At 47.1% G+C, this 23,885-nt stretch overlaps 1 protein-coding gene across 7 annotated transcripts in view; it reads left to right on the plus strand.

Annotated features, from left to right (window-relative positions):
- SPATA20 (spermatogenesis associated 20) overlaps positions 1-23,885 on the plus strand; it is a 2,039,700-nt gene that overhangs the window by 943,879 nt on the left and 1,071,936 nt on the right. The window lies entirely within an intron of this gene.

The raw sequence follows: 23,885 nt of genomic DNA on the forward strand, positions 1-23,885 counted from the left end.
ATTCTTGCTGCAGTTGAGCAGCCCCTTGACACCAGCCATTGTAAGTAAGTAAGTAAGTAATTTTATTGTTTTAGGTTAATTAAAACCATTACAAACTCATACCTTCGGATAAAAGATTTTTAGAAAAATATATTATTTTTAAAACAAGAGAATTTTGATAAAAACAGTTTGGTGCAGGTGTGAGGTCCAAGTGTGGTGTCTTGGCCAATATTCAACTAGTCCGGTCTGGTGCCATCTTCTAGATTTTTTAGTTTCAGTTCCAGACATTTCAGGAATTTGACCATCTTCCCATTTAATGGGGGAAGGCCTGGGTCGAAGCAAGCAAGAACCGCTTGTCTGCGTGTGCAGATTTTTATTCATTGAAGGCAGTTTTTAACAGGGCTACTCTTTCCTCTTTCAGCCTAGGGCAGGTGCATAGTAGATGTTCGAAGTCTTCATACTCTGCCCCGCACAGCCTGCATTTTGTCCCCCAACCCCTTCTCAGCCATGGTTGCAGATGCGGAATACAGGGTAGAATTTCTAGCCTATGTTTTAAAAAGGCTTCTTTTGATTTCCTGCCATACCCCAGACCAAAGTATGCTTGTAACCCAGGCGATTTGTATGTGGACAAAGTCATCCATGCGTGTCGCCTTTGTGAAAAGGTCGCTTTATCTTCCAGGTGCGATTGATTTTTTATGCTCTTGTTTACAACACGCTTGAATTGCACATGCGGTAAAGGAGTTTCCCATAGTTCTTTTAGACCTGTGACAGTCAGGGATTCCTCTAGAAATGTTTTCGCCGGCAGTTGAAGAGAGCTGCTTAGGTCTAGCCATAGCAGATGGTTCAGTGAATTTTCTGGCGAGTTCTTTATTTTCTGCCAGCACTTTATGTATGAACCTCTTCTTGCAAGCTTTTGGGAGGTCAGTCCAAACTCTAACCGGATCTGGGCTTGTGAGGTGTAGGTTGGCAGATTAAAGAGAAGTCGGTAGGCCTTTGCAATGGTTGTGTCCAGCAATTTCTCATCTATGCCTTTTAGAGCCTCACTACCGTATGTTATAGATGACTCTAGCTTGACTTGTGCCACACGGAGCAGTGGGAGTAGAGTGGGACCATTCAGATTAGACTTTAGCTGTTTAAGCGTGGTAGCTATCAGCATCCCTTTCCTCTTGATTGTCTCTAGTTGGTTCATAAAGCGACCTCCTTTATCGAACAATATTCCAAGGTATTTGTGCTCTGAACAATTTGCGACAACCTTTGTTCCAAGGAACCAAGTGTGCAGCTTTTTGTTCCCATTTATAGACAGAACTTTGGTCTTGTCGATATTTATTTCTAACAGGTTCGCTTCGGCATAACCATGCAGTGCATTAATGAGGTTTTGGAGACCTACTTTAGTGTGGCTGAACAGGACCACGTCGTCTGCGTAGGATAAGCTAGGCAGCGCTTTGCCCCCCAAGCGTGGAGCGTGCGCGTTACAGGTTTCTAGGGCAGGTGGTAAATCGGCTGTAAATAGGTTGAAAAGGGTCGGTGCTAAGACTCACCCTTGCTTTAGGCCGTTGGTGGTTGGAATGTAAATGTAAATGTAAATGTAAGGTGTTTTGTAGCGCGCTCAATTACTACCGGAGTATCCTGGCGCGAATGACCGCTGGGGAACCCGTCCTGGCTTTCCCTGTGAGATGGTCCCATGCTGGGTATCTCCAAGGTGAAACCAGGCATCCCCGGCGTCTGTGGGGGGCCGTTGTAGCGATGAGGCAAGCTTAATGCCCAGAGTTACCGAGTGTGATCACTGCCCAAAGTGGGCACCGAGGCGAGAATTATCAGTCCGCTGACCCTGGTCCTCGACCCTGCCGCGTCGGGAATCGAACCCTGGTCCCGGGCCGTTCTCAGCCTCCGGGTCTGCCGCCTCTAACCAGTGAGCCACACCTCGCTACTGGAATGCGCCTGGAAAGGTGTGTGCCATTGCCGAGCTTTATCTGGACCCACGTGTTGGTGTGCAGTTCGATCAAAAGGTTCAGTAGGGGATCGGGGATCCTCCAGGAGGCCAGCTTTCTCCAGAGGTAGCCCCGGTTGACGTTATCAAACGCCGCCTTGAAGTCGACAAAGCAAAGGTGAAGAGCCTGTTTAGTCACCCTTGCTTTGTCAATAAGTTGCGAAATTGCCAGCAGGTTTGTCGTTGTTCCCGTTTCTCTGCTGAAACCAGTTTGGCTCGGCGGAATTATATTATGGTGTGTAGCCCATTCGCACAGGTGGGTCAGTAAGAGCCCAGCAAAGTATTTAGCCTCGATATCCAGGAGTGCTATCAGCCGGTAATTTTTTGGCAGCGTTCTATCCCCCGCCTTGTAGATTGGTGAAATGATTGAACCCCTCCATGAGGCAGGAAGAATCCTGGATCGGCTCACAGACGTGAAAAGAGGGGTTAGCGTTTCTGCCCAGTATTCTGGCTCAAGTTTGAACAGGGCCGGAGGAATCCCGTTTGGCCCTGCTGCACCATCCTTCCTTCCCTTCGCAATGAGTTTAAGCAGAACCGCGGAGATTCCAGGTTTGCATTCTAGCCAAGTTGTTGTTTGTAGCGGTTGGCCCTCTGGGGCTTCCTGGGGCTTACTTATAGTGGCGACCTGTTGGTTAAAATGCGAGTCTAGGAAGGATTCCCAAGAAGATTTGGTAATGTTAGACGTTATTCCGCTGTTTTTTGGATTTATGATTTTGTTTATTGTAGACCAAAACTGAGCGCTGTTATTACCCTTTAAGTTGTAATGAAGTTTTTCCCAGAGGTCGTCATCATTGGATCTTTTGACTGTCCGTTTCAGTTTTTTTAGGTCCGACCGATCCTTCTGAAGTTTTGCAAGAAGGACCTTGTTCCCACGGCTTTTTCTCAGCATTCTTAACAGTATGTTGATCTCTTTTTTGTGGGTTTTTACGGCTGATTTCTGGGAGCTTGAGATCTTTCTTAGGGCACCAGAGCCAGCAGATGAACTGTGCCGTACGATAGATGAGTATTGATTTGCAAAATCAGCCGTAAATTGTTCCCAACCTGCTACAGGGTTGCTCGAGGGGTAGTTTAAGCTGTTTAGTTGACACCAGCCATTGGAGAAAAGGTCATAGTGACGTTCTTCTTTCTCTTTAAGCCCGCCCTTTTCAGATTGGGTTCCTTGACTTACTGCTGAAGTAAAAGGTTTCTTATCTTCTTTATGGATCCAGATGGCCCCATAAAGAAGATAAAGAACCTTTTATGCCAGCAGGAAGTCTGGGCGCCCAGTCTGGAAAGGACTGGACTTACAGACAAAAGGCTGTGTCATGGCGAGCCCTTGTTCCTTCAGTTGCACCCTTCGGCCAAGCAGCCCGTGTGCTTTCGCATGTCAGAACATTTCTACCCTAGTTTACGGTATATAGAGTACTTTGCATTTTTGCCAAACTATTTCAGAAATAAACATTACTCTTGCAGAAGTTACATGCCCCCCACCAAAGTCTTGGAGGGATGGAGTAGGAATAATGATATGACGTTCCCTACTTCTATCTACACTACTGTGCTGGCCTCAGGGCTCAACCGAAGCTGCGGATGAAGTAAACAGATAGCATTGTGACTCGCACCTGCGTAATGCGACGTTGTTGCTACGCCCCCGATTCTGCGCAGTGCCTTCCTGTGCCCGGCAGACATGGCGACTCAGTGCTCCTCACCTTGGCTGTCGGTCACTGTGTCCCGGGGCCTGTGGAGCTGTGCCCTGAAGTGCCCTGGGGAAACGGGGCGGGTCCACAGGCAGTCCTTGCTCTTACAGCCCATGGAGGAGTTACACCCGAGAAACTAAAGGTAAGAGCGTAGGTGTCATGAACCTGGACTATGTGCATGACAGCAAGGCAAAGTGTATGTGTCAGTATTGACCTTTGGGACAGAGAGGGATATATTTTGACAGTTTACAGTAGAGTTGACTGTGGGCATGGGCGATACACTCAAGTGATATGGACATTTTTATTTCACAAATCATTATATGTTGGTCTTACTAACGCATTTAATGCGAACTAAACTACGCTTCCCAGAATGAACTGGTAACCGAATCTTCTCGTTGTTACTTTGCTCAGGAGGATTCCTGTTCTGCATGTGTGATAACACAGGGAGGTGCATTCACAAAAATCTGTCCTAGAACAACAATACCTTCATGAACTGATTTACATTGAGAGGTATAAAGCGTATTGTTTTAATCAAGGATTGCAATAAAAAGTATAAAACACCACACAATGTAAGTATTGCAAAATGTCAAAAGAAACTTCTAAAATGATAGAATTCTAAAACCATGACATACAAGAGAACGGCATCTATGCGGGTAGACTCACGGCGTACACTTCCGAATATGAGCACAATCTTTAAATCACATAGTTAATAATTCGTGTATCTGATCTAAAAATGTCCTAAAAAAAGATGTAATTTCTTAAATTCAGTTTCAACACGCGAGGTAAATTAACATCCACTGATATGCTGAAGGGGTACATTAAAAACATCGAGGATCCTCAAGACTATAACTACGGTCCCCAGAGCTCCCCTTTCCCATGTCCATGCGCCGGTAGCTTATCAAATCCAGGTCTTTGTTTTACTGTCTAGATCTTGGAATCCTGATTTTACAATTGGAGAAATATCACTACACACCTCAAAATACACCGGAGAGTTGAGAAATCTGGGTCTGTAGAGCAAGGGTGAACACCTGCCAATAGGGATATATGTGATAAATTAGCCAGTCAACGGTTAGGTGTGTAAGTGATAGATGAATGTCCATATGTGGCAACAGCAGAAGTAGATTAATATAGCATTTTGATACCATTGACTTGGCTGTGGAGCACACCAAAGTAGATACAAGCTTGAACTTGCAGGATTGGTCACTTTTTCTGGCGTAATGCAAGTTGTGGCTAGTGCTGCAAGTAGCCTTCTCCTGAGGCCGGGATTTTCCTGTGATTCTGGGCAAATCACGCAACCTCCCCGTGCCTAACAAAAATGAATGTGTCCTCATGCAACGCAACTGGAGTTTGTGTAAAGCGCTCTGATACCCGATACCTTCGGATCAAGTTTGCGCTATATAAAACTCCGTAATAAAATAAGGAGCACTCACAAATAGTATTTTCTCTTGAAATTTCCATAGGAATCTTTTGAGGGGAGAACAGACATTAGGGGTATTAGGCACAGAGCATGGCCAGTGTCACACCTCGTTTTCTGAAAGCGCTGTGGTTAGGGCTACTGAGCGCAGGAAGAGGTTGAAGGACATAGCACGTGCTGCATAGTTGGCTGGAGGCGCAGCTGAGTTGCGACCCGTTCAGCTGCCTCCAGGAGCATGCCTTCCCAGCAAACAAAGAGGCTGGAGCGAGGCGCAGCAACCCTTGCGCGGTGTGACCTGTGACACGGCCACCCTAGCCAGCTGCGGCCTGCAGGAGGAGCTGGGCACGGAGGCCGGGCTGGAGTGGGCACTCTGGGCATGGCAGACCCTCGAGAACATGACAGCCCGCACGCCTGAGTGTGTGTGTGTGGGGCTCTGTGTGTGGGGGGGGCTCTGTGTGTGTGAGGGGCTCTGTGTGTGTGAGGGGCTCTGTGTGTGTGTGTGTGTGTTTGTGTGTGGCTCTGTGTGTGTGTGGGGGGGGCTCTGTGTGTGTGGGGGGCTCTGTGTATGGGTCTGTGTGTGTGTGGGGGGCTCTGTGTGTATGTGTGTTTGTGTGTGGCTCTGTGTGTTTATGTGTGGGTATGTGTGTTTGTGTGTGGCTCTGTGTGTGTGTGTCTGTGTGTGTGTGGCTCTGGGTGTGTATGGGGCTCTGTGTGTGTGGGTCTGTGTGTTGTTTGGGGGCGGGCTCTCTTTGTGTGTGGGACTCTGTGTGTGTGGGTCTCTGTGTTTGTGTGTGGGTCTGTGTGTTTGTGTGTGGCTCTGTGTGTGTGTGGCTCTGTGTGTGTGGCTCTGTGTGTGTGTGGCTCTGTGTATGTGTGGCTGTGTGTGTGGGACTCTGTGTGTGGGACTCTGTGTGTGTGTGTGGGTCTGTGTGTTTGTGTGTGGCATTTGCTAGAGAGTAAGCTATTGGCATTGTAAATGACAATGCCATTTATTTATCTGTTTTTAAAACCAACACATAAATAAAATTGTTGTCATTTACAATGCCAATAGCTCTAACTTTGGCAAATGCAAGATCATTGCATTGTAAATGCTTGTTATTCCATACTTTGAGGATTTTAAAGGTACCCAGAGTTTGTGGCTTCCCCCGTAGAAACTGAGAAAATGTTGCAATATTTCTTATTGGAAAAAAGTGAAATGCATTGAGTGTGTGTTTACCCCCTAAAAATAGTATAAAAAAGGCTTGCTGTGTTCTCTTTCCATCTTTCAGATAGGTTTTCCTGGGGTTTTCCTGGGGACCCCAACACTTACAGTTTATATGTCTGGATTTTTACTTTAAATTCTAGTCATTCTTTGAATGTGGGTATCTGCTATTTAGGTCCAGAATGGTATGGGTTTGTTCATAGCCGACATTGTTTATCAACCTTGCTCACAATGTTCAGACAAAACTCCAGGAACAGGCAGAGAACGAACACAGCAGGCAGTTCTTATGTGAATGGCATAAACAGAGTCTGGCAAAAATAAAGTTATGTAGTAACGTGCGCAAAAGCTGCATCATGGCTGCAGGAGTTGTGCTAACTTAGTGATGTCGACAATGTACCTATCTGCCACGTGACACCCTGATTTTTGTCACATATTTCAATGGGAATTCATGTTGAATTCCAGAATTCAAGAAGTTCATTACTGGCTCTTTTCTGCCCAGATCTGGGACATTTTAGTAATTTGCTTATTGTTCCTTCATTTACCTCATCGTCAGTGAAGAGCAACAAAATTGCGTAGGAGTCTTTTGTTGCTTTTTCCTCCTTTGGTACCACTACTAGAAGAGACGGGACTGTTCCAAATAAAGGGTGGCACCTTGGATATTGGAATGGGTGGCGCTTTCCTCAGTTAATCAAGGCAAACATCATCCTGCGCTTGACACCTTCTGTGTTGACCTCACAATTCACCTAAACTTTTCAACTTTAACACCACCTATGTTTAACTTTATCATATTACTTATCTTTGTTTCCTCTCATGCAGACACGCTCCCGATTATGCTTATTTCGGACCTCTTCCCATGTCAAGTCCTTCTTTCTTTTGGGTTTCTGATGGAATCAAGAAGGACAACATCAGGGGCACTCTCCTTCCAAATTCATTATACATATACAGAGCCCCAACTGGGCACACGTCCTATACATTTATGGGGTAAAGTAGAGTAGATACAGTTACAATTTACAATGGGCTAGCTTGCATATGTTTTGCTTATGCCCTTTTCCCCATCTGTCTATCCAAATATTCTACTGCTCGGTGGGACCAATGTAAAAGAGAAAAGGAGACTACACAAACGTTTTACTAGGGACTATACAGGTATAGTGTTTGCTGTGCCCTGCGCTACTCATCATTGGAAGTTAAGAAAACGGTGATTTGCTACACTGTCAGTTTATGTTGCTACACAGTTTGTGTCCTTTTTACACAGTCACTGGCTAGGAGTCATTCGTGCATTGATGGAAGCAGTCCTCTGTGATTGCCTAAACACTAGTGAGGGTACGTTGTAGCCTTATGGATGTCCTCATTGAATTGGTGGTATCTGATAACAGTAAGACTTAAAAAATGTACCTGAGAGATTGTTTAAAAGCTTTATTCTATATGCCCCCTAGCACACATTAAAATCCACAAACACGTGTGCTCCATTTCAAGTGGACCCCGATATGTTTCACTGCCTGTGCTATTAGTGGCAGATATTCGAGTACTGAGAACAGTTGTCTAAGTGGGTTTCTCTGTTTCCTGGAAGAGAAAATGTAACCATCACAAACCATTTGTAGGGTACCATCTTTGCAGCATACAATGTGTGACATTGTGCTGCAAACAAATTATCAGAAATGTAGATATACTCACTAAAATTCACTTAAAAATAACCAATGGGAAACATTTAACATCAACAGCAATTATAGTCAACTTGTCTAACCACTAACTTGCAAAAATGGAAACCAGTATTTGGGACTGAGCCATGTGCCGATTCCGCAAAATGATCCATTTCTGTTTAGGGTGCCTTTGATTATTTGTAACAAACTGACCTGCTCCAAATTAAATACTCCTATTTTTAGTCCCTTTTTCTCTAAAGTGGCCTAGAAATCCTCACCAAATACCTCTGTATATAGATCTTATAAGGCCTTCATTAACAATCTCACCAGCCTTTTACAGAACAACACATTTTAAATGTTTATATCTGTTTGAGTGACTGTGGACATTGTGCCCTGTATCCCCACAAAGGATGTGACAGTAGTGGTGATATTCAGGAATTTCTATTAGATTTAGACTTCTCTTTGAGTATTATGAATATCACATCGTATCCAGGTCCGTCTTTTAAGTGTCAAATGCAAAAAGTTATTTATAATCATGAGAAGGTGGTGTCAAAGATGTAGATGGTTACTCCAGATTCTCTTACTTTTTTTTTTTTTTTTTTTGGTGTAAGAACTTTATTGCACTATTTTATCACATAGAGTACAAATCGTTAACCACCCATGGTGCACTTGCCTACAACCACATCGGGCCGGCTCCCTGCAACCATGGTTACGAGCAACTGTTCCAGAACTACACAGCCCATCAGCCGACATCCAGCGGACCGGCGGCGCATTAGTAGATAGAAATCCGTCGCGTGGCAGTGCTATGGTCGCATCCTTATACATCAATAATCTTACGTTTTCTCGGTTTTTTTGTACATTTAACTGAAAACTTAACTTAACTTTACAGTCCCCAACTTGTAGTTTCACCTCTGTAACCCTCCCTCTGCATCACAGCATCCTCCCCCCTAGGAGCCTGCACTGTACAACTGTTTGTCTTATGTTGTCATCAACATGCGTTCATTCATACAACTTCCGCTTCTGAATCTGCCGTGCCATGTACAAGTAAGTAGTCACGCAGGTAACCCCAGTAATCTTTGGGCCTAGAGCCGATCGTCAGTTCCTCCTCATATGTATTTTATTTATTTTTATTTATTAGGGGCATTTGTAGAGCGCCTGGTGTACGCCTGCAGGCGTGTCCCCGCGCTATTGAGCGTGTCTCGGCAGTACACCATGTCCTCAATCCAGCGTTTCACCTCTGGTGCTCTTTTACTGTTCCAGTGGATTGACACCCTTCTTTTAGCTAACAGGAGTGCGACCGCACAGAATTTACGCTTCAATGCTCTCAGGTGCGGAGTGATACCCAACAGGCAGATCTTTGCATCACAGGACATGTTAATCCCCAACATTTCGTTCAAAACCTGCACAACTTGTTCCCAATAACCCGCCACCTTTCTACAGTGCCATGCTAGATGCATGAAGTCAGCCCCTGCCTGGTTACACCTACAGCAGTTGGAGTCTTCTCGTAACCCGTGTTTGTGTAGTCTTTGTGGGGTGTGGTATACCTGATGCAAATACTTGTAGTGTATTATTTTCAAGTTCCCGTTAGGGGTGAGCATGCCCGTTAGCATGCATGCGGAGTCCCATTCCTCCTCCGTCAGAGGCTCCACAAGCCCAGTGCTCCACCTGTCCCTGGCCTTGAGTGTGGTGTTTCCCACTGCCCCTTGCGCACTTGCATAAAGTTTAGATACCATATGAGATGCCTTGTGTGTGGTCAGGAGTAGTTGTAAAGGTGCAAGTGTAGTTGGCTCTTCCGGATACGACGGGTAGTGTTCACGTATTGCTCTATGTAGCCTGAAAAAGTTGAAAGTAAACAGTTGAGACGGGTTTGAAATGTAGTGCAGTTTATCGAGTGTCTGAAATTCACCATTCCTGTATAGGTCCCCCAATGTGTCTATTCCGGCCCGCCTGAACAGATCCATTCCCACCTTTTCCTGTGTCACCGAGAGGGCTGGGTGGTGCGCCAATGGTAGAGTGGGTGCGTATAGTGGCAGACAGTTTGCCTCTTTGCCCAGGAGCCTCCATGCTTCAACGGTTGCGCCGACTGTGTTAATATCACGTTCATGTAGTCTGGTGCGTTTGTGTGTGAGTATATTAGCCAGAGGGATTGGGTCGGCGTCGCCCTCTTCTACCGCCACGTGTGTCAGAAAGGGCACTTCATGATACCAGAAATGTGCGTATTGTGCCTGCGCACATAAATAATAGAGATAAAAGTCAGGCACTTTGAACCCTCCCCTAGCGTAAGGCAAGGTCATGGTGCGTAGGTCCATTCTTGCTTGCTTGCCCGCCCATAGCAAGTTGAGCACAAGTGTCTTGATGTTTCGGAAGACAGCAGCGGGAGGTTTTATAGGGATGTTGTTGAATAGATAGAGAAATTTCGGTAAGAGCACCATTTTCACTATCGCTGCCCTGTCAGCCAATGAGAGAGGAAGTCTGTTCCATTTTTTAATTTTATCCTCCAGGGTTGCAATCGTCCGCTCATAATTTGTCCTGACGACTACCTCTGGGTCTCTGTGAAACCATATACCCAGACATTTCGTGGGTTCCTCCTGCCACTCCAACGGATAATCCAGGGGAGTTGGTTGCGTGCTGTCTGTTAGCGCTAGTATCAGGGATTTATCCCAGTTTATTTGCAAGCCGGCTTGGTGACCAAACTTGATATATTCCCTCAGGAGAGGATTTAGGTGTTGTTCCGGGTTTTTGACATACAGCACCATGTCGTCCGCGTACAGTGAAATGTGTATGGGACGGGAGGGCATTTGAATCGCTGAGTGATGATAGTGCTGTCGGATTTTGCAGGCCAGAGGCTCCAGCACCAAAGCAAAAAGCATTGGGGAAAGCGGGCATCCCTGTCTAGTGCCTCTGCAGATAGGTATGGGCTCTGATATGTATCTGTTTACTCTGATGCGTGCCGTCAAGTTTGTGTAGAGCATCGCTATCCATCCCTGAAATATCCATGGGAATCCCATGCGCACCAGCACCGCGCGGATAAATGGCCAGCCAATGGTGTCGAACGCTTTAGCAGCGTCTAACAATACAGCCACTGCCTTCGTTTCTGGTGCCAGATAGTGTGCTAACGCGAACAGCGTGCGGGTGTTGTGTGTGGTGGCCCTGTCCGGGATGAATCCCGACTGATCTGGTTGGATTAACATTGGCATGAGAGGTTTTAGCCTGTCTGCCAGCAGACTAGCTATGATTTTGGTGTCTACATTTAACAAGGACAGCGGACGGTAGGAGTCACATTTATCTGCATCCTTGCCAGGCTTCAGCAATGTGATGAGCAGGGCTTCCCTTAGAGACGCCGGCAGAGTCTGGGCTTCATGCGCCGCTCCATACATTTGTACTAAGTGAGGTGCAAGTGTGTCAGCGTATGCCTTATAGAATTCCGCCACAAATCCGTCCGGCCCAGGTGCTTTGTTGTTAGGTAAGCGTCTAATGGTGTCGGTGACTTCCTCTATTGTGATCGGGCGCTCTAGGTACTTTCTATGTCCATCTGCTAACCATGCCATCTCGATGTCCTCCATATATTTCAATAGGTCCGTCTGCGACGGTGAGGGGTGTGCTTCATATAGCGTACCATATGTGTTCATAAATTCTCTTAGTATACCTTTAGTGTCAGTGATCACCTCCCCGGTGTTGGTGGTTATAGTTGTGACATTTTGTGGTGTTCTGCCTGCGCATATCTTAGCGGCCAGCTCCCTGCCCGGTCTACCCCCTTCGCCATACCTCCTTGCGGTAGCTCGTTTGGTCACATATTTCAATTCGTCTGTCGCAAAGCTAGCATGCTCCGTTAATAGCACTTGGATATCCCCCAAGAGTTTAGTGTCTCCTGTTTGTGTGTAGGTCTGCTCTAGGGTTTGTATGGCGTGTTCACGCGTGCGTATTTGTTGCCTGATGTCTTTGAGGATACCAGACGCTGTACTGAGGCAGACTCCCCGGATGGTAGCCTTGAAAGCTTCCCATAGCAAGCCTGGGTCCTCTGTTGTCGGGCTGTTAATATCGAAGTATTCCTTCATTGCATTATGTATGGTGTCGACATATACTGGGTCTCTCAATGCAGACTCTTGAAAGCGCCAGGTGAAGGGAGGTGGGTCGTAGTGAGGGATGTCTACTTCTAACAGTACCGGACTGTGATCTGAGAGTGTGCGTGGCAAGTGCGTAACATCCGACACCCATGAGAGTACATCTTGAGAGCCCAGCCAGTAATCGATCCTGGACCAACTATTGTTCGCCGCATTTATGTGTGTCGCTGCTGTCGCCCCGGGGTTACGTACTCTCCAGAAGTCCACCAAATTTAGGTCCTCCATAGCGTCCCTCACCATTGTCCTAGCATTCCCATGTTGTTCTGATGTGTGTGCTGCTCTATCTAGTGCGTCCTGCATCGTGACATTGAAATCCCCTCCCCACAGTATTTGGGGTGTTGCCATGTTTGTGATATTGTGCCATACTTTGCTGTAAAACCCTGGGTCGTCCACATTAGGGCCATAAGTGTTCACCAGTAGGATCTGTTGGCGCCTAAGTCTGCCAGCCAGCAGTACGCATCGCCCTGCAGTGTCTCATTGTATGTCAGTAACTTCCAGGCCCGTACCCTTCCTGATTAATATACTAACGCCCCTGGAATATGTCGAGTAGCTAGAGTGAACCACTGTTTCAGCCCAACGTGCCCCCAGTGTTGAGGTGCCATCCCGCTCTAAATGCGTTTCCTGTAAAAAAACAATGTTAATGTGCAGTCTATCAAAATATGCAAATAGCCGCCTGATCTTTTTCGGGTTGCCTAGCCCCCTCACATTCCAAGTGACCAGTTTAAGCGTGCCCCTACGCGACATGTATACGTGTAAGGTAATAAATTAACCACAGCGGATAGCCCGTTTGCTTGTTGTATCGCATGCATGCGTCGCCGTACCTTATAACATGTAGAATAGACAATGCTATACGCTGAAAGTGAACATTATTCATTCGACTGTGCGCCCCAAAGGAGTTCGCCATGCTTCTCAGACACAGAGGTTTCAGTCTATTAGGTCTTGGTTGTCTCCATCTCCCCCCACCCACTTTAGCGCCCAAACTTTGCCAAAGCAATCCCTGAATTAACTTCAACTTTAACAGTAATGTCGTCATCCAACATAGTTCGAGGTACACCCTCCTGGGGGTGTCACCAGGTTCACACATCTCCATCCACATAGTGGATGTGGACTGTCGCATATGCGCTGTACTAGCGAATAACTTGCTTGCGATTTCTTCCAACCCCGTTCCCCCCGCCAGCACATTCGGCATCGCTTAAATATCAGTCTTCCGTTACGCTGTCTTCCCCATTGTCTCCAGTCCCAGCTCGAACTCGGGGTGACACTAAGCAAAGTACGCAGTGCTCCTCGCTCAGCCAGTAGTCAAGTAATAAGGCCGGTCAGGGCCATGGCCACCCACCCACTGCCACTCGGTCCAGTAGCCGGCCCATCCCGCCTGCAATCGCACTGCGTATACTCACGTCCGGAGCAGCACCTCCGCAGCATCACATACTTGGAGATAGTACTCACTGCAAGTCTGTAAGTGCTTTTCCGGTCCATTTGCTGCCACCCATGCTGCTTGCACGGTCCAAGTGTTTGTCTGTTAGTGTCCGTGCATAGAAAAATCTGTGTCACGTCCATGTAGTACAAACTTGTCGCCGGCTTGATAATGGTTCAATACACTCATTCCACATCGCTGGTCGGTTCATTGCGGTCGTGTTGTTTCCTCCGCTTTCCCTGTAGCTTGACGAAGTCTTGTGCCACCTGCACCGTTGGCAGTATGACAGGTTTCCCGCCAGTGAGGACTTTGAGCTTCGCCGGATACAGCATGGCATATTCCATGCCCAGGTCTCTCAGCTTTTTTTTGACGGGGGCAAATTCTTTCCGAGCCAGTTGTACCGCCATGGTGTGGTCTGGGTAGAACTCCAGAGTGTTCCCCTGATGTGTAATTTTCCCCAGCTCTCTCGCCAGCCTCAGGACCGTGTCTCTGTCCCTGTAATTTAGCATACGTGCGATGATCATTCGCGGGGTGGCTCCGGGTTTTGGCACTGGGGCCAGTGATCGGTGCGCGCGCTCCACTAGGAACACTGGAGATAGATTTTCAGCTCCAAACAGTTCTTTGAGTAGGTTTTCTATGTAGGTCTCCATTTTCCCTGTGTTCGTGGACTCCGGAAGGCCCGAAATCCGAACGTTGTTCCGCCTGGACCTAGCTTCCTGGTCCTCCACCCTGGCTCGCAGGACCTCCACTGTTTTCTCCAGGGCTCCGCATGTCTTGGCTGTGGTGCTCTGTTCGTCCTCAAGCTTCGAGATTCGCTGTTCTGCTTCCGTGAGGCGCCCTTCGTGCTGCTCAATTTTCGCCGCCATGTTGTCGACCCTCTGCACCACGTTATCCAGCTTGCCGTTCATCTCCTGTAAACTCTGCTGTATCGCCCTCAGCACTGACTCCATGCCCGTGCCCTCTGGTGTTTCCCGGCCCCCTTCCATCTCTGATTCCGCCGTATTATTTCTGCCTTGGTTCCGCTTCTCGAATTGGAGCTTGGATTGGTTCCGGTCGGGCTTCCCCATTTCGAGATGCCGCTTTGACTGGTGTCGCTCCGTTGTGTCAGGGCTGCCGCCCGACCGGCACGAGTCACTGTTGCCACAGTCCCTCCTCTTTCAGCGCGTGTGGACATCAGCGGGTTCGCTCAATTGTAATCAGGTCCCTTGCGAGGCCTCAGGTGTTGGGCGCAGCAGGTGCCCCTCTGTGCTGGACTCAGTCGGGGCACTGTGAGGGTATGGGTCCACACCCACACTCCCCACTGCTTGAGTGGTCGCCCTCGAGCTGTCGTTGTGGTCAGCGCTGTGTTATAGATAGCCAGCGTGGATGTTAGGTGCCTCTGCACGTTGTGTATTGCGCCTGCATGCCGGCTGCTGTGGCGCGCTCAGTACTCACTCCGAGTCCTCGTGTGGTCGAGCGCTCCACATGCGCCTGTGTTCTGGTCGGGGAGACCCGGTTAGGACCCACTCGCCTCCGCCCCGCCTCATGCGCAGGTGTCCCCGCCGGTTTGCGAGGAGCTCCGACCGGCAGGAGTGTCCGTTGTAGCCGCCAGCGTTGTGCGTTCCACGGGCGCCGCCATCTTGCCCTCAGTGGAACGCACGCCGATTCGGAGTGGCGCAGAGTTCTGGGGATCTGCGGGGGCCCCCCCGAGCCTTAGGAGGTGTCAACCAGCCGTATACCAAGCCGCGCCGAGTGTCTGCTTCAGTCCATACGCGCTAGGCGCCGGTAATCGCTTCGGGTCTCTGTGCCTCCGGAGCGGCCATTTTGAGCGGCGTCCGCGAGGGCTCCGGTTTTTCGGCTGTATCTTCTGCTTTCCGCACAGCGGGTCGTGTCACCGGGTCTGGAGATGTCAGCCCTGCATTCCGACGCAGAAATCCTTGCTCAGCACTTATTCTGGCGGGGTTTTAGGGGGTCAGAAGTCGTTAGGAGCGCGACCGCCCGGCGGAGCTGACTCGCTAGCCAGCCATACCGCAGTGCGCCCTCTAGCGCCCCCCCCAGATTCTCTTACTTTACACCCTGAGGATAAGATGAGCACTTTGTTAGACCACGCTCCCTCCCTCCCCCACCCACCCTTCAGTAATCCATCCTGTTCCAGTCACCCCATGAGATCTCCCATTTGCTCTAATATAAGGCCTTGGGAAGAACACCTAAATTCTGTGCAGCACATTCCCACTTACTGACAGGAAGGTGCTCTTTATATATTCTTCGTTGTCGACCCTTTCTTGTTTGTGTACATCCTGACTTCTCATTGGTTCTGTGAAACATGGTCACCTCCCATCTCTTTCAGTTGTGACTGACTCTCTCACTTGCTCATTTGTGCATTTTCCTCTCACTATCTCTCTTTTTGTGATTGTCTACTCACACTCTTGCTCACATGTGCTGGTTCTCATCTCTTTCACTCCCCTTTGTGCTCATTTCCTCTCTCACCCGTGTTCCTGTGCGCAGTTTCTCTATCTTAATCCTGCCTTTTGTGCCATATTAGGTCATTGCCTCATTTCTTCCCTCTTCCAGCTGTTTCCCTCCTCCCGCCACACAGCACCTCTCCCTCCCCCCCCAGGATCTACTTAATGGAAGCCGCAGGATAATCCCATTGATAAGGTCCTCATGCCAGCTCCCCCTGCGACAGGTCTCCTTTCCAGCTTGCCCACAGACCGCTATCCTCTGCTGCCTGTTTACCTACTGCCCCCTGTTTGTGCCTTCTATGCTCCTTTCTTGCTCAGTTTTAACTTTCCTACTCGCTTTTCTGCATTCACCTTTGCCTTTTCCTGCTTATTTTTCAGGCCTCTGTTTTGCCTTTTCTGCTCGTTTTGCTGCCCTCTGTTTTGCTTTTTAAGCTCATTTTTATGCCCTCCGTTTTGCCTTTTTTTCTTGTTTTTCTACTGTCTGTTTTGCTCTTTCTGTCTGTTTTTCTGCCCTCTGTTTTGCCTTTTCTGGTAGTTATTCAACCCTCTGCTTTGCCTTTTCTGCTCGCTCGTTTTTCTGCCCCCTGTTTTGTTTGTTTTTCGTCTTGTTTCTTCCCTCTTTCTGCCATTTCCTCAAGACCTGGCTTTTCGATGGAGACCTTGCAATCCAGTGCCCTGATACCCCCAGGGGTGGCAGGGCCGTGCTCTACAAATGCTGATTGATTGAGCGGAGTTCTGGAGTGCGTCTTTTTCATGGACACTTATAAACATATTTGCACTAGATCCATTCTGATTACTTATTACTAAAATGTATATTTTTAAAGCACCGGTTTTATCTTAAATACAATGCATTATTGTGGCATCCTATTTTATGCTGTGTTATGCAATTTATATATAATGACATATTCACAGTGCTGGGACTAAGTAGCACTATAAAGAAGTCACTCTGTCTCATTGCACCAATAAGGATTTAATTCTGACACACTATGGTCTCAAACACACACACACACACACACACACACACACACACACACAGATCTGCAATGATCATATTCGCTAAGCTCAAATTTCATAACAAATTAGTTTACCTTGCATTTATTTTTCATTTAAGGTGCCTGCATGTTATTTTTCATGCAATCACCTGAAGGTGAAAAAACCCCACAACGTTTAGAATATTTTGTTCTTTTTCACCACGTTTTGAGTCCATCTCCACACTCACTGACGCTGCTCCATGGCACTCAGTATTACAACCCTTGCACTGCAACTGCTGCATTTAAATGAAAACAACCTGGAAAACCGCCAGTCACACTTAGAGGCTATCTCCATTTAGAAGTAAATGGAGAGGGATTTGCGCCCCTCTGGGAATGCATTCACGCACCCTGAGAGTGGCGCTCCCCACAGGTTGAATGCCACTTGTCTACGGTGACCCTGGGATGAGTTGTGGAGCAGTTTGTTTGCAGACATGGTAGTGTCCGGGGCACTCTACTAGGACAGTGTGCCCCTGCATCCCACGCATCTTTTTGCTGCTGCAGCAGCTCAAGGTGAGTGGCAATTGTGGCATACCCTGAACCGATGCCCTAACTCGTCCTGCAACAATGCCACCCCAATTGCATGAATCTGCCCTGACTGGGCTGGTCTCTCCAGCTGGTTGGAGATTTCTCCACAGGATATCACCTGGGCCAGTGTATCAGCCTGAAAACATCCTGTTGCATTGTCATCACCAAAAGAAGAGCCAGCATATCCCGGGAACTTGGCATCCAGGCACCTCCTTTGATGGATTTTAGTCTTGCTTGTGGTGTATACATGCCTCAGCCCTCATGAACTTCCTAACACACAAGCCACATTAAGGGCCTGATTTAGAGTTCAACGAACGAGTTACTCCATCATAAACGTGACAGATAGCCCGTATTACAAGGTCCATAGGATTAGGGTGACCGGACAGTCCCCGTTTTTCACCTGCTGTCCCGGCAGATTTCAGCAATTTTAGCTCTAGTCCCGGTTTTTAGAGGGGGTCAACTGAAAACACTTTTTTGGGTATTCTAAAGCTGAGCTAGTTAGCAGCTGTTATAAGTAAGCAATTTGATTAAGAGGTATGATGTTAGTTGTAGAAATTACATTTTATTTATTTTCTTAATGCATCTTTTGTTGATGAACAAAAAAATGCTGTTCACAAATTACGTGTGGAGACTTAAGCATCTGCCTGCCTATTTTTTTGTTTGAGCAGTTCTTTTATGCCACTGCAGAATGTGGCCTCATCTACGTAAACATTGTAGTAGTTAACGAGTAGGGGACAACAGGATATGGCGAAAGAAGCCCAAAACGTTGGATTAAATGTGAGGGGGTAAGGAGGAGTAAGGAGGTGTTTTTGGAGGGAATTGAACGGGTTTTGAGAGGACTCTCACCCACCCACAAAACAGTAATATCATTGTTATTTACAGGTCCGTTTACATAGTTAGGACTAGGAAAAGGCAAAAACAAAATGTGAGAGCACAATTTGTATTTTGTTTTACAATGTGTTCAAATATAAATGGAAGTCATAAGTTAAAACCTCAGTTCTAAACTCATATATAGCTTACATTGTTTCAAACACTTGCCACACACTCCTTATAAATACACAAGTCTTTGTATAAAACAATCTTCCACCCATCTCCACCAGAATCCTTTTAGTCCAACAGTCAATCTGAGCAAGGCTGAATACATAAACAAGCATTTGCAATGCAATAGGTCTCGCATTAGGAAAGTTTGAGCTATTGGTATTGTAAATGACATTTTTTTATTTATGTATTGGTTTTGAAAATAGCGAAAATAATAGCTTTGTCTTTTACAATGCCAATATTTTTAACTTTTGCAAATGTGACACCTATAGCATAGCACCTTTAGCGTGATGAATGTCCAGATATACCTTTTGCATCCAGAAAGATTTGCAGTTTAGTAAAAAAAAAATAGATAGATATTAGCAGCACTTGTTAAAGAGGAGGATGAAATGTATTATGCTATGTGGTTGCGCATGCATGAATAATAAATAAAGGGGAAGTGTCCACCTCACTGGGAAGTCAATGGACAAGGGGGGAATATAAATATTTAATCTAACTGAGGACATATTTACACAAAGTACCTGGAAGAGAACGGTTTTATAATATGTTTGTATAACTTGGACAAGGGGATGCATTGCTGACAATTTAGAAGGACATACATGCCCTAAGGGCATGTATGTCTGCAAATTGGCACTGTTGGACAAGCAAAAAAAATGCTTTTACCAAGGTTTTCATTATTTACCACCAACTTATAGTTGGTGGTAAATAACGAATCCTAAAAGGGGAAAAACACTCATTTGAGTGCTCCCTACATAGCAAAATCGGTAATTGACCGATTCAGTATTTTAAGGAATCGGTAATTTACCGATTTCTAAAATACTGATTCGGTAAACTACCGAATCAGTAAAATGCCCACCTACATCTCATTTTCCAAATACTGGTCGGTAACGGCCGAAATTACTGAATTTCGGCCGTTACCGACCGGTATTTGCCTACCTACATCTGGCCCATAGTGCATGACATGTAGGACAATGTATCACAGTGGTCTTAGTCATTTTTGACATCTTCTACCAGGATGCTATTCCAGCGTGACCACCTAGCTCTCTTCCAAAAGCCATTCCCAAGGCTTGTATAGTCTAAGTCATAGCTCAGAATCTTCCTATGAATCGCCCACTGGCTGAGTCTATTGGACTTTGTTTTTAGTCCTGTTCCTCAACCTCATACCACAGGCCCTAAATGTTTTCGTATTCCCCTGGGCCCCCCTTGCCTTAGATACAGACTCTTCAGCTTGCATGCACCACTCCACGTTGCAGACTCACTGGGCCACTTGAGGTCCCATAGCCTGATCACATCTTTTTTTTGCTAGCATAAGGGCAATATGTATGTATGTATGTATGTATAGGCATTTATATAGCGCACTACTTACCCGGAGGGTCCCAAGGCGCTTCGACCGCTGCGAAACCCTTCCTGGCTTCCCTGAGAGATGGTCTCTTAATGGGTATCTCCAGGGTGAGACCAGGCATCCCCGGCGGTCTGGTGGGGCCGTTAGTGAAGATGAGGCAAGCTAATGCCCAGAGTTGCCGAGTGTGATCGCTGATCAGAGTGGGCACCGAGGCGAGAGAATTATCGAGTCCGCTGACCCTGGTCCAGAAACCTGCCGCGCCAGGAATCGAACCCTGGTCCCGGGCCGTCCTCTGCTCTCGGGTCTGCTGCCTCTAACCAGTGAGCCACACTACTTCACTATATACAATATAACGAAACATGCTGTGTCTCTGCAGAGACTGGTCTCGCCAGATCCCCATGCATATACCCTGTGCGTTGATCTCAAGCCTGCCATTAATAACTCTTGAAATACTGTGTTGTATCCCTGCCTAACACTGTATCACCATGCCTCTACAATTACATTCTGTACTGCATTTTTCTGTATCTGTTTTGTACATTATAAAGAGTCGAGCGCAAGTGTAGTACACCATATGAAGTATTTTCAATTATCCTTCAGCGTACCTAGGTCCTGTTCCCATTCGTGTCTGAGGCCATCAAGTGGTATCTGACAGTTTCCTATAGATCCAGGACTGCAGAAGTATTTAATGTTTTTTTTTTCATTTTCAATAAGAAATGTAGAATTTTGGATTTAGTTCACAAAAAAGCAAGCAATTGTACACTCCCATGTGATTTTGGTGCTGTGTTACGTGGCTCATTTTCCCCTTTTCACTGGCCAATACCAGGAGATTTTACCTGTGGGTGAAAGCCAGTGAAAATTTCGCATTTGTCCACCCTATCTACATTGAGGGGCTGACAAATGGCAACAACTCAGACGGGACTTAATGGTTTATCCCATTGAGCTTTAGGTCAGCGGTGGAAACGGAGTAGATTATGGCACTGACATAGTGAAGCTCTGGATGACTCTAAAATGGTCTTGTGGCAGTGTAGCGCCAACGCAAGCTCCCTTGCCCCATGGATTGAGTGTAGCTGGGTTACAGGCAGGATTTTTTTGTGTGCAATAGTGGAATCCTTCCTGCACGAAAAAAACATCTTTAGAGGGATTTTTCGCTTTGCATATGTGATGCTGAATGCAACGAGAAATAAAGAAATGTCTCTTCCTTATTCCTTGTTTGGATAGGAAAACCGTTGTGGGTACATCCAAAATTTACATATCTTTGTAAATCTGGGAATGTGTCTAAATCTATGGGTAGGGCATGGAGGCCCCCTTGTTCTATCAATGGAAGGCCTCCACGATGGAAGGAAATGCATGGCAGTGCTATTTTTTTTAGGTCGAGCTGGAGAATGAATGCGAATGTTGCCCACCTCCTGGGAATCTGAGACAGGGGTCAGGCACGCGCAGCGATTGGTGTCTGTGGACGCGCACTTCCAGGCCGTCGCAGTGCACATCTCCTGCCTCAGATTCCCTGAATTGCGCAAAGACACACATACACACACACATGCAGGCAGGCACACACACAGACGCAGGCACATACAAGCGCACACACACACACGCACCCCCACCCCCCACGGGCTCACGCGCACACACACAGCCACGCACGCACCCCCCACCACTCACGCGCACCCACACAGACACACACACATATTCCCCCCTCCACTCACCGTGCTCTTTTATCACGTCGCCTCGCTGCGCTCTACAAACTCCGCACTCCCCTGGTGTTTTCTCCGCTGCATCACCATACGCGGGGCTTCCCTCACGCTTGGGAGCCCCGCGTCACCGCTGCTCTCGGTGGGCCGGGCTTCCCGCAAAAAGCGGAAGTCCCGCCCCACGACGTGACGCTACGCAACTTCTGTAATTTTTTACTTTGCGGGATGCCGTACCATGACAGAGGCAGCTCGCTCTTTCATTTGACGCTGACAATTTCCCTAATTATTACATTAGTCTTTGGTGTAAAATGTAAGTGCAATCGCCAAACGACCGTCCATTCAATTGAAAGGGCCCCATTCCAACATGGCGGAAACGCGTCCGTCCACCTGTTGTGGGTACTTTACAGTCTGCTTCTGTGTCCAGGCTCTCCACCCGGGCGATGTAATAACGAATCCTCGGGTTATGCGCGAGGAGCCCCTGCCTGCAAAACGGAGTGGAGGCACCGCTGCAAGCGACGGGGGCGTACCCAGGTGGCTTCGGCGTCAACAGCTGATACAGTATGGGTGCTGGAGGGTAAGAAGGGGCGACGGGGGCGCGCCGCATGTTATTGCATACTTCCTGTTCGATATTTATGACCTGGTCTTTCATTTCCAGTAGCTGGACAGAGGGTTATTCACCTTACTGCGCTCGTCCTTCCCCATATCACTCACAGCGGCTGCCCGAGCAGAGTGGGAGGAGCCAAGGACACAAAGGAGGCATGTGAGGGGCGTCCGATGACTGACAGCAGACCACCCCCAAAAATAATAACAACAAAGTGCCCCCTGCAGGGGGATGATAAGTGCAGTTGTGCTGAGGCTGCATCCCTGCGGCGAAACACCTGCAGGTAGGTGGGCGGGGGATGCGTGAAGTACAGTCAATACACACTGCACCCTCAAACACACTGTACACACTGCACCCTCACATACACTGCCCACACTGCACCCTCACACACTGCACACACTGCACCCTCACACACACTGCACCCACCACACCCTCACACTCTGCACCCTCACACACACTGCACACACTGCACCCTCACACACTGCACACACTGCAGCATCACACACACTGCACTGCACCATCACACACACTGCACACACTGTACCCTCACACACACTGCACCCTCACACACACTGCACCCTCACACACCCTGCGCACCCTCACACTCTGCACACCCTCACACCCTGCGCACCCTCACACCCTGTGCACCCTCACACCATGCGCACCCTCACACCCTGCGCACCCTCACACACTCTGCAATGGAACATACACTCCAAATACCACTCAGTGCCACATAACACTCTATATATCTGTCGCCCTCCCTCTATCTATCGCCCTCACTCCATCTATCTATTGCATCACCATAGCATCACTCAGCTCCACCACAGCATCACTCAGGGGCACCATAACATCACTATGCGCTACCACAGCATCACTGAACGCCACAGCATCGCTCGACGCCACCACAACATCAGTCAGCGCCACCACAGCATCAATCTGTGCAACCATTCAACAAACAACTGGTTCAAATATGTTCTCTCAATGTTTCAAGCTTTATTACAAATGTCACAAAAATATGTTAATATTTCACTTCTGTTCCTGGATTTTCGTCACAATAAAATACAATGAACATAATCTTCACAAAAGTTATTTACAAAAGCATTTGCCATTATAAATTACAATAACTTTTATTCAAGTATTAATTATTAAAAAAATAAGCCATTTTTATTTGTAATATCAATACATCTAAGTCACGTAAATACAACACATATTGCATTACAAATGCTATAGGTGTCACATTTGGGAAAGTTAAAACTATTAGCATTGTAAATGGCGAAGCTATTAATTTTGCTATTTTCAAAACCAACACATACATAAAAAAATTGTCATTTACAATACCAATAGCTCAAACTTTCCTAATGCGAGACCTATTGCATTGCAAATTCTTGTTGTTTTTTGTTTTTACAAAAGTACTTAAGGCAGTGCAAATTGCCTCTTGCATTGCTTTGTAAATAGCACTTAAGACTTTGCGTTATCTTGTGCCACACAAGGACAACTCAAAGGCCTACTAAATATAAGCATTAAATGGGTTTCATACCAATTTTGGTAAACATGTAAAACATTATTTTACAAATTTAGAGTATATTTTGTTATCCTTTATCCTACCTGAAGTTACCACATATGCCTTATGTTTTTTTTCAACGCTTAATCACATTTCTTAATGTCTATTTACACCTGTGATATCTCCCTTCTGCATGTGGAGCTCTGCCCTGTGTGCAGAGACACCGCCGGCACCCAGAGCGGAGACTCCCAGTCGAGGCAGAGAACACAGCCTACCACGAATACACAGAAAACTA

The sequence above is a fragment of the Lissotriton vulgaris genome, chromosome 7 (genome assembly GCF_964263255.1).
Source record: "Lissotriton vulgaris chromosome 7, aLisVul1.2, whole genome shotgun sequence".
In the NCBI taxonomy this organism is placed as follows: domain Eukaryota; kingdom Metazoa; phylum Chordata; class Amphibia; order Caudata; family Salamandridae; genus Lissotriton; species Lissotriton vulgaris.